Source organism: Muntiacus reevesi, chromosome 21, assembly GCF_963930625.1.
Source record: "Muntiacus reevesi chromosome 21, mMunRee1.1, whole genome shotgun sequence".
NCBI classification, from domain to species: Eukaryota; Metazoa; Chordata; class Mammalia; order Artiodactyla; family Cervidae; genus Muntiacus; species Muntiacus reevesi.
Window position 1 is genome coordinate 1,001,361 of NC_089269.1, and position 10,753 is coordinate 1,012,113.

Consider the following 10,753-nt stretch of genomic DNA (forward strand, 5'->3'; position numbering starts at 1 on the left):
AAAGCTTTTCCAGTAAGTTCGGCAGCAAGCTAAGGACGTGTATTCTCACTACTTCTATTCAACACACTACAGGGCGTCCTAGCCACAACAGTCAGTAAAGAAAAGAAATCGAGGGGGTTCAAACTGGAAAAGAAAAAGTAAAGTTACTTCTGTTTACAGATGACGTGATCCTGTATACAGATAACTTTAGACTACACACACACACACACACACACACACACACACACACACAAATGTATTAGAACTAATAAATGAATTCAGTAGAATTTTAAGATAGAAAATTAACATAACAGCTGCATTTCTACGACTTTCAAGCACGACAGATGAGTGGCAGTGGGTTGCTTTGATTAGTGGACGATGTCACTGGAGTGAACCTCAGATAAAGAAAGGCTGCCTCCCGCCTATGGTATTTTATAACTGGTATTAGGTGCAGGTCTTATTTTTGGGGGAGAGGTGCAGGTGTTTTAAATAAAGCACTGGTGATAGAAAGAGCATGGATGTTAGAGTCAGGCAGACCTGAGGTTAAGGTCTCTTCCCAGCACTCCAAGTTTCTGACTGTGAGAAAGCTATTTTGCCTCCTTTGCTTCTCATCTGTAAAATGAGACTATTAATATTTACTCACAGACTTGTCAAAACGAGATACGATATGGTGTATATGAATATAGAATGCTTAAAATTTAGTAGAGTACCATAAAATTTTGCTGTGAATGGTGGCAATAGGAGACTAAATAGGAACAGTAAAATCAAAAGTATTTATCAAGCACTCACACCTTATGTAAGAACTCTTCCCTCTGAATGCCCAGACTTTGGAGACACTACTCCTTTCTCAAATTTCTCAGAAGCTCTAAACAGAAGAGAGGGTGTGAGTATGTCAGTGTAGAAAGGGTAATACAGGTAGCAAATACATCCACTCCCCCATGGTGCTCCTGAACTTGGCCAAAGCCACGGCAGCTTCCACGGTTTGTGACTGAGAAGCAAGATGGTAGAGGTGAAAACGCACGTTTTGGCACCAGATGCCTCTGGGTTCTAATGCATTCCCTGCAGCTTACCAGTGGGGTCAGGTGGGTAAGTCCTCTGAGCCCTGGATCACTCATCTATAGAAAGGGGATGATGTCTAGCTCATTCACTTATTGGAAGTGAGATAATACGCACAGGCCTCCAAACACAGTTCCAGGGATCTGGAGCATGTTCACCAAGTGCTCAAGTCCCTTCTTTCCAGTCCCTCATCTGAATCATTCAGGGCAGCTCTAAGTCCTAGGGGTTTAAAGAGAACTCCGGGGTCTATTGCACAAGTCAGGAAAAGTGAGAGGTACATTAGAACTCTTATGGATGCGCAGCCACTTTTCAAGAAAGAGGAAACATATGTATGCCCTAATCTTCATGTTAGTTTTGCTCCACCTCCAGATAATACTTAAAATACGCATGATTCAAATAACTTTACAAAATTATTCAAACCACAGACGAAGCATATATGAATATTTAACTGTTACTGATAGACCAAGGACTAGCTCCATGAAAAAGATTTCCAGATGAAAGGAGACTCAGAGCCCATGCAGGCTGAGTGCACACTCCACGAGGAAGTCCCGCCAGAGGTTATTGGGGGTGCCTCTGAGACAGAACAGCGCTGGAACACCTGGATTCAGATCCCAGCTCTGCCGCGCATCAGCTGTGTGGCCGTGGGCGACACTCTCTGAGCCTCAGTCTCCTGACCTCTAAAATGGGAGCAACTGTAATACTTGACCTTTAGGGTTATTGTGCAAATTAATTATATCTATAATATATACACATATCAACAGGGGGCTGCCCTGCTGACTCAGATGGTAAAGAATCTTCCTGTAATACAGGAGACTCGAGTTTGATCCCTGAGTAGGGAAGATCCCCTGGAAAAGGGAATGGCCACCCACTCCAGTATTCTTGCCTAAAGAATTCCATGGACAGAGGAGCCTGGTGGGCTGTAGTCCCACAACTAAGTGACTAACACTTCCACACCAACAGTGCCGATTTATACTAATGCCTGGTATTGACTAAATGTAAGTGGTCACTGCCATTTTCAAGTAGCTATTGAGCTCTAGCTTGAACTTCAGGAAAACTCAGGAAACAGCCCCTGATAAGGCAGACCTTCCACTGTTTGATAGCACTGGTTCCGTGTTCTGGGACAGAAGAAAGCAAGGCTCCCCTGTCCAGACAGGCCAGCCTCCGGATCCTCAGGGCAGCGAGGGCCATGTTCTGCACCGTGTCCCCACTCATGAAGGGTCTCCAGGCCGTCCAGTCCCTGGGCGACCTCCTCTACCTGCCCCCAGCTCGTCACTGATCTTTCTGGAGTGTGTCATGTAGAATTAACTCAGTACCACAGATACGATTAGCATCAGTAAAATGGGACTGAGATTTCCATGAACAAAGACTAACTCGGTACCTTTACTAAGACAGAATCACATCATGCTAGGGTTTGTGTCTGCTTGTTTTTTTGTAGGATTATCAGACAGAGCTTGTGCTCCGAGCTCAGTTAATTCAGACATGTCCGACTCTTTGTGGCCCATGGACTGCAGCCTACCAGGGTCCTCAGTCCATGGAATTTTTCAGGCAAGGATTCTGGAGTGGGTTTTCATTTCCTTCTCCAGGGGATCTTCCCAACCCAGGGATTGAACCCACGTCTCTTGCTTCTCCTACATTGGCAAGCAGATTCTTTACCACTAGCGCCACCTGGGAAGCCCCAAATCAAGCTTGTTAGTACTGAATATGGGTCTTTATCTCCTGGATTTTACCTTATTAGTGTGATTCCGGTATTCTAGCTATTCTATTCTAGTACTAGCACTTTGAATTCTTCCTGTTTTTCCCACTTTTGTGTCAGCTACAAAGCTACAAACCAATAAGAAGCCTTCATCCAATTCATGTGGAAAAGGGTTTTTTCTTAGACAGCTGCTAGTAAGCAAGGAGTATTCCCTGTCTCAGTGTGTGAAACAGGGTAACGTGGTGGGCATCTTTTGGTTCCAACATGACCATGGATGGCGTGGCCTCAAGGGATGCAAGCTTTGCAAGGCGACAAAAGCTACTGAGCACAGCAAAATCAATCAATAGATCATTACGGAGAGGCCCAGAAGAAGAAAAATCCAGACTAAAATTCACATTGAGCAAGAAATGACCAATATTAGACACTCTGGAGGAAAAAAAAAAATTTTTTTTTTTTTGAGAAAGGTAACTGTATTCCTAAACAGGGTAGGAAAATAAGTTATTCAAAAGAGGAAACATTCAGAGACTTCCCTGGTGGTCCAGTGGCTAAGATTCTGCCCTCCCAACGGAGGAGGGCCTGGTTCTATCCCTGGTCAGGAACTAGATTCCACCTTCTGCAACTAAGAGTTTACATGCTGCAATTAAAAAAAAGATCTTGAATGCTGCAACGAAGATCAAAGATCCCCATGCTGCAACTAAGACCCACCCAGCCAAATAAATAAATACTTAGAAAGAGGAACTATTCAATAAAAACTTCAGTTAGTTCACAATACAAGCAGACTCTCTTTCCTAGAAACTTTGAGGCAAAAGGCTTTCTTGTCTCAGTAAAGACTTTCAGATCACATGATTTACACCTTTCACAAATGCAAATAACAAATAGCTAAGAGATACAAAGGACACAGACTCCATAACCTGAGGAATCTGCTCTAGAACTAGGAGAGTGAATGAAAACCTGTAAAGAGAACATAGCGATGTTAAATAGCAACAAAAGCTATGGGAAAAAATAAAAGGAAAATGGAAAGTAAACCAAAACATTATTGAGAGCCTACTGTATGCTGAGGGCTTTCCACACATGATCTCCTTCATTCCTTCCCAAGACTCTTTAGTGTAAATAATCCATCTTTTTTTTTTTTTTTAATAGATGAGAGAAGTAATTTTCTCAAGACTTACCGTAATAAGAAGCCAAATGTGACTCAAACCAGATTTGCTAAACTATCCTCCCTCAGTGCAACACATTACCTCCTTGGGTTTCAGTCTATTTGGGGAAAGTAGACATATACAAATTGAAGAAAACAAATTATGCCAGTGATCACTGAATTGATCATTGACAATAGATAACTTTTGTAGCACAGATTAGAACTTGTTTTGAAGTTCAAAAGCAAAGAAAACCTAACAAGTCTAGAGCTGTCAGAGAAGGTGGCTTCATAGAAAGGTGGACACTTTAAGGGCGAGTATAGAACTTGAGTGGATGTGGTTAGCTGGTAAGGACCGCAGAAGACATCGCAGGAAGATAAGGAGAGCCTTTTCTTAAGAAAAAGTGTGGACCTGGTGTGGCGCATGATATGGACTGTGAAGGATAGAAGAAAAATGACAGCTGCAAAGTCTAGCGGTGGTCCCACTGACACGGGTCAAAAGAAAGTACAGAGACAAGGTGCTTTTAGATGAAAGAAGATCAATTCTTTTCAGAACTGCTGAATCTAAGATGACTGCAGCACACAAGCTGAAATCTGAGTGGAGGAGACAGACGAAAACCAGTGAGAAAACTGGGCTTGAAATAATACCTGAGGGTACTTTACCATGGAGGCGATAATTGCACTTAAAGATATTATTAATGAAGACCAGAGCATAGTACCAGCAACAAGGGCATCGCTGAAAACCTCAGTTACACACAGAGGATGCAGCGAAAGGTCCCTGGAGTTCAGAACAGTGTAGTCACAAAAGCCAGAGTGGAAGGGTCTCGGGTAGGGGACCCTGAACGACTGGCTTCAATTCCCTGCACGCGGCCTCTGCCGTGGCCTCATTAGAAGCAAACGTACCATTCCTGCCCATGACTTTGGGCTCACCCAAATGACTTGTTCTGAGCAACAGTGGGAGAAAGTGACACGATTCCAGCTCCAAGACTCCAAGAAGCTTCCCATGGTTCCACTTAGCTTCTTGTGTCTCTACCACTCCCGCAAGAAGACCAGGCCCCAGCCTGCTCACTGACCGTGGGAAGAGGGTGGGAGAGATGTGGGAAAGAGCCTCCCTGGCTGAACCTAAGTGTACTGCCAGCAGCCGCAGCCCGAAGCAACAGACACCAGCCAAAGCCGTCCTTTATCAGCCAAATGCCTAACAACCTGCAAACCTGAATGAGCAATAATATCCGATGGTTGTTTTAGATCGATGAATTTGGGGTTGGTTTGTTATGCAGCTATGGCTAAGCATCAGGATTGCTGACCTGAGCAAATACGTCAGAGATGATAAAGAGAAAAGGACTTCTGAGCCTGGACACAGGGCAGCCGATAGAGATTTTCAAGAATAAATGATGATGTCATTTGTAGTATTTCTCTGAATGTGAAACACAACTGCAGTGGGCTGGCAGTGTATGAAGACCAGCTTTGGAGAGGGACAGGGAGCTGAATCTGAACATGCCACCGCATTCTAAACGTACTGCCGGCTGAACACAAGTTGTTGCTGCAGGCTGGACTGCCTGACGACAGAGCTTTCTCAATAAGCTCTCTCGAATAAAAAGTGTACGTTCTCCGGAACCAGTGCTGTAGGTACAGAATTATTTAGACGTGCAGAAATGTTATCATTTAAGAGCATATATGGTCTGAAATGGCTCTAAAGGAATATCCTGTGATGGGCAATGAAAACGTGTGACTCTCAAAAAAAGAAAAAAAAAGATGATGTTTCAGGAAAACCACAAGTGCCAAAACTAGATTTCAAGGAATAAATAACAGTGGGAAGGATCAGGAAATCACTCATAAGTAGAGATCACTTGGCTGAGAAGCTTTAAGGTTAAAATAAAGAGGATAACCATTAGCAAGATACTCAAATATCACATCCCAAAGTGACTTGTGCATATCTGGAAGCACAGGGAAGGAATTCGTGGAGGTCCAGGGGTGGAGGGGTAAGGAGGCTGATGATTGTGGAGGATGAGAGCCTCAGGAAGGAAGGCTCCCCAGAAATCAGAGGGAATGGTGTACAGCACAGAGTATAAAGTGATTCTGCAATCTCCAAGGTGACACGATGAAGGAACTGAAGTCAGGTCCTAAACCAACAGACCACAGATGGGAGGAGTAATTTTTCAGTGAAATTCTTAGATTGTAACTTGATAGCAATGATGAGGGTGTGAAAAAGTATTGCACACTTGTTCGTGAAATTTGCTTTCTTTACATTGAGTAGGATTCTGTAGAGTCAAATATCTAACCAAGAGATATATCCAAAGAGTTCTTCAGTTTCTGAAGAGGAAGAATTTGACACTACATAAAATTCAAGTCCATGGCTTTGAGTGTCTTTAGGTACTTCTAAGTGACCAATCAGGATGTCAAATGGGGAAGTGGAAGTTCACGGGATCACTGCGTGAGGAGGGAAGCATGATGTACTGATGCTCCAAGATGTCACTGGACCATTCTAGGATAATGAGAATTCCTTCGTGTTCCTATGACCCAGGAGGTCATGAGATTTCCTTTCACTGGCCTGACTTCCCAATCTCCAGCCAAATAAATGAACGTATCTGTCTGAAGACCTTTCAAAAAGACATAATAGGGCTACAAAAAAGACCTGAGAGCAACTCATGGATGAGGCTGGTTCTGTTTTTGAACGCTGGTTTGCAGCAGGGTGCCCCGAACAACTGAGGCCAGTGTGTCGGAGCCACCTGAGCAAAATGAAACAGGATCTATTCCTGGCAGGGCAGCTGCTGACTCGCCAGGAGAGGTAGTGAGCACCCCGCAACTGTGCCATCCCGCATGCTGTCCTGCCTCATTTCTGCTCTAGTGGGGAGTCAGGGTGATTTACTCTGCCTGCTCTGACCCCAGTGGAGTGCTATCAAGGCTGCCCTCCATCTCAGGCTACGTCTGGACTGTCAGGGGAACTGTCAGGCCTACATGCTTGGAGTCACTGGCCTCCTGGCTGCAGGCGCATCAGAGAGCAACCAAAGCCTAGCCTATTCCAGGGCGCCCGTCAGTGGGGGGAGCACCGGCGGGAAAGGATTAGTACAAGGGTGGAGGGAAGCATCTCCTGGGCCTTCCAGGGAAGGAAAAACAAGTGACCCTGCTCTCTGAGGACAAGGGACCCCACCATCCGGCCTGCTGCCAGACACTCATTCTGGAGGCACGTCTGGAAATGCTACGTGCAGCAGGGAAGAAGCAGGCAGGGTGGGTCTAGGGACATTAGCCGGGGCATTCCCTCCCCCCTAGGCTCAGATTTTAAGGCGGCTGTTACAGTATGTCAGGAGATCGGGATCAGTGCGATAGACTCTGCCCACCACAAAGTCCCCGGTCAGCGAACAAGCACACCGCTAGCTATTGTTGGTGAAAAATCAGACCCTCCCTACCTGTCTAAGCTGTCCTCTGTACTGCAGGGGATGAGAAGCCCAAACCCCACAGTTCCCGAGGTCCCCGGCCAGGAGACCCAGTTAGGTTTGGCCAGCATGTTGAGATTTTGAGGACGGAAGAGAAGAGCCAGTTGCTCCCCACGTGGCAGCTGCAGACCAGGATGTGGGTATCAGCTGATGACGCACACGGCAAGGACGCTACCCTAGGCTTCCTCGCAACCTCCGGGGAGCCATCCACCGCTCCATGTGAGGCCACGGTGACGGCTTCTCGTGAGCCTGTTCTTCCTGGTTCCTGTGTTAAAATTTTGCTTGCCTTTACTCCCCCAGCCTCCCAAATGAAGGCTCCAGTTATGCCAACTCCAATTCTTCTTATTCAACCTCTTCCTCCTTCAGATACCTGGGGTGTCTTCTGTTTTACCGACAAACCCTGCCTCATACACTCATTAGAATCATATATACTCATTCATGTACTCATTAGAATCTGCAGGCTTATAATTAAAGAAGGCTTGCACATATTTACATCTCTGGCTTTTTTGACCCAAACTAAGCCCCAGCAAGCCACACCCTCATCTGAGTTGTAAAACACAGAATGAGATGGGAAACTGCTAGCTACTTTTGAGCATGTGTGACTTTTATGCTAAGGAGAAAAGAAAACTTGTTTTTAAAACAATAGAACTTTAATAGGTACTCTTATTTAAAAAGGAGTACAGATCAAAGACGATATACAGATGGCAGATCAGCCTATGAAAAGATGCCCGATATCATATGCCATCAGGGAAACCCAAATTAAAACAAGATACTGTCCCACGTATTAGAATGACAAAATTCAGCATCATGACAACACCAAATGCTGGAAGGATCCAAAGCAACAGGAACTCTCATCACCACAGACGGAAATGCAAAATGGTACAGTCGCGTCAGAAGACAGTGGTCATTTCTCACAAAACCAACCATATGCTGCAGCATTCATATTCTTTAGCATTTACTAGAAGGAGTTGAAAATGCATATCCACATTAAAATATGCATACAGATGTTTATAACAGCTTTATTCAAAATTGCCAAAACTTGGAAGCAACCAAGGTGTTGTACAGTAGGTGAAATGATAAACTGTGAGATATCCAGACAATGGAGTGTTATTTGCTATTAAAAAAGAAATGAGCTACAAAGGCATAGAAAGCCATGCAGGAGCCTTACAGGCATATTACCAAGTGAAAGACGCTAGTGTGAAAATGATAATCTGTATGATTCCAACTGCATGGCACTAGGGAAAAAGCAAAACCATCGAGACAGTAGAAAGATCAGTGGGTTGCCAGGGGTTGTGGGGAGGGAGGCATGAATGAGCAAAGCAGAAAAGACTTTCAGGGCAGTGAAAATACTCTGCATGATACTATAATGGTGGGTATATGTCTTCATACACAATTTTTTGAAGTCCATAGAATGTACAGGACCAAGAATGAAACTTAATATAAACTATAGACTTTGGATAATAATGATGCATCAATATAGGTTCATCAATTGTAAAAGTATACCACTCTGGTGGGGCCTGCTGATGATGGAGGGGGGAGCTATGCATGGGTGGGAGTCAAGGTGTCAATGGAAGCCTCAGACCCTTCTATTCGATACTGCTGTGAACCTAGAACCGCTCTTAAAATAAAGAATATTAAACTACGGAGCATGAGACAGCACAGACACAGCATTCATTCTCTCCTTGAAAGCCGCAGTGCGCTACGTCTCCCACTGGCCAACTACTCCTCAGATGTAACCTACTGACTCCTTGCCTTTGGTTTGTAAACACCATTTGCAACCTGGCTCATAAAGTGATTATGAGCTCCACACCAAGCTCTTATCGGAATTTTCTGCAAACTGCAAAATAAGGGCTTAGTTCCCCAGATGACGACAAGATGATGTTGGATTGAACAAGAGGGAAGAGGCTAAAAAATAACTGAATGCTAAGAGAGAAAATGCACGTAGTTTGGCTGAGATGGTTTCCCTGGGAAGAACGGCCACTAGACACTGGAGAAGGTCTCATGGAGGGGCTCCAGCACCAGGAGACCATGAGAGACCCACCGACCTGAAGAAGACGTCGGGACAGAGGCTCTCTGCTCCCAGAGGCGCTCACAGGTCTGCAGGGCTGCACACAAACACTGCGCTGAGACAGCTTCGTCCGCGCCGGCACAGCTTCGTCCGCGCCGGCCGCCAGCACCAAACCGCTGAGACCCGGAGGAGATGGTCAGGAAAAGATGAGATGGGGAGAGAGGAGGGGAGAGGGAAGGGGAAGAAGAGGAAAGGAGAAGGAGGCTAGCTATCTAAGGTAATACTCAGGGGCTGTGAGGAAGAAAAATCCCCAAGAAAACACTGGGCAACAAGAGAGAGAAAATATCTGAATTTCATTCACTGCACTTAGCCAGGACTAACATTCCAACCTGACTTCAGAGACACTTTTCACTGAAAGGATGAGAGCGGTTATTACAGATTTTATTTGCTGTTTGGTTCCACAAAATCTTTTCCTTGATAAGCTTCTCACCTAAAGCCTCATTTAGGAAAACATCACATTGTCATTAAAAAAAAAAATCTTCCAGCTCTATGTCGATATGAAAAATGTACAGCAGAATTCACAGGGCCGTTAAGACACCAACGCCCTGAATTGTGAAAAGACAGTCCCGGCTCTACGGCTCTCTTTGTCAAGCCACCCCCCTGCTGCACACACGTTCACACCCCCTGCTGCACACATGTTCACACCCCTGCTGCACACATGTTCACACCCCCTGCTGCACACACAACGTTCACACCCCCTGCACACACAACACTCACCCCTTGCTGCACACACACGATGTTCAGACCAGGCACACCACAGCCCTTCACCCCCCCACGGCTCTGGGCGTCACACCTTTAAATGTCCACACACAAGCTCCTCACCCTCGGCTACTTCAGTGGCTGACACATGGAGTGGGCTGCTCGGTACGGGGGCGATCTCGGCCTCGGCTGTTGTGTTCGTGGCCTGAGTTGAGAAGCACTGAGACCCCTGTGGGGGATTGTGGTCTGCTCACCTTCTAAGTTTCTTGCTCTTCAGGCGGGAGCATGGACCACAGCCTCAGCATCCCCCGCTGTTTAGTCACTAAGTCACGTCAGGCTCTTTGGGACCCCATGGACTGCAGTGCACCAGGCTCCTCTGTCCATGGGATTCCCAGGCAAGAATACTGCAGTGGGTTGCCATTCCCTTTTCCTGGAGTTCTTCCCAACCCAGGGATCAAATGTGAGTCTCCTGTATTGCAGGCAGATTCTTTACCATCCCTGCTGGCTCAGATGGTAAACACGCCTTATATATTCCAAATGCAGTCATCCAGATGGAACAGGAATCTGCCTGCAATGCAGGAGACCCCAGCTAGATTCTTGGGTTGGGAGGATTCTCTGGAGAAGGGATAGGCTACCCTATCCAGTATTCTTGGGCTTCCCTTGTGGCTCAGCTGGTAAAGAATCTGACTGCAATG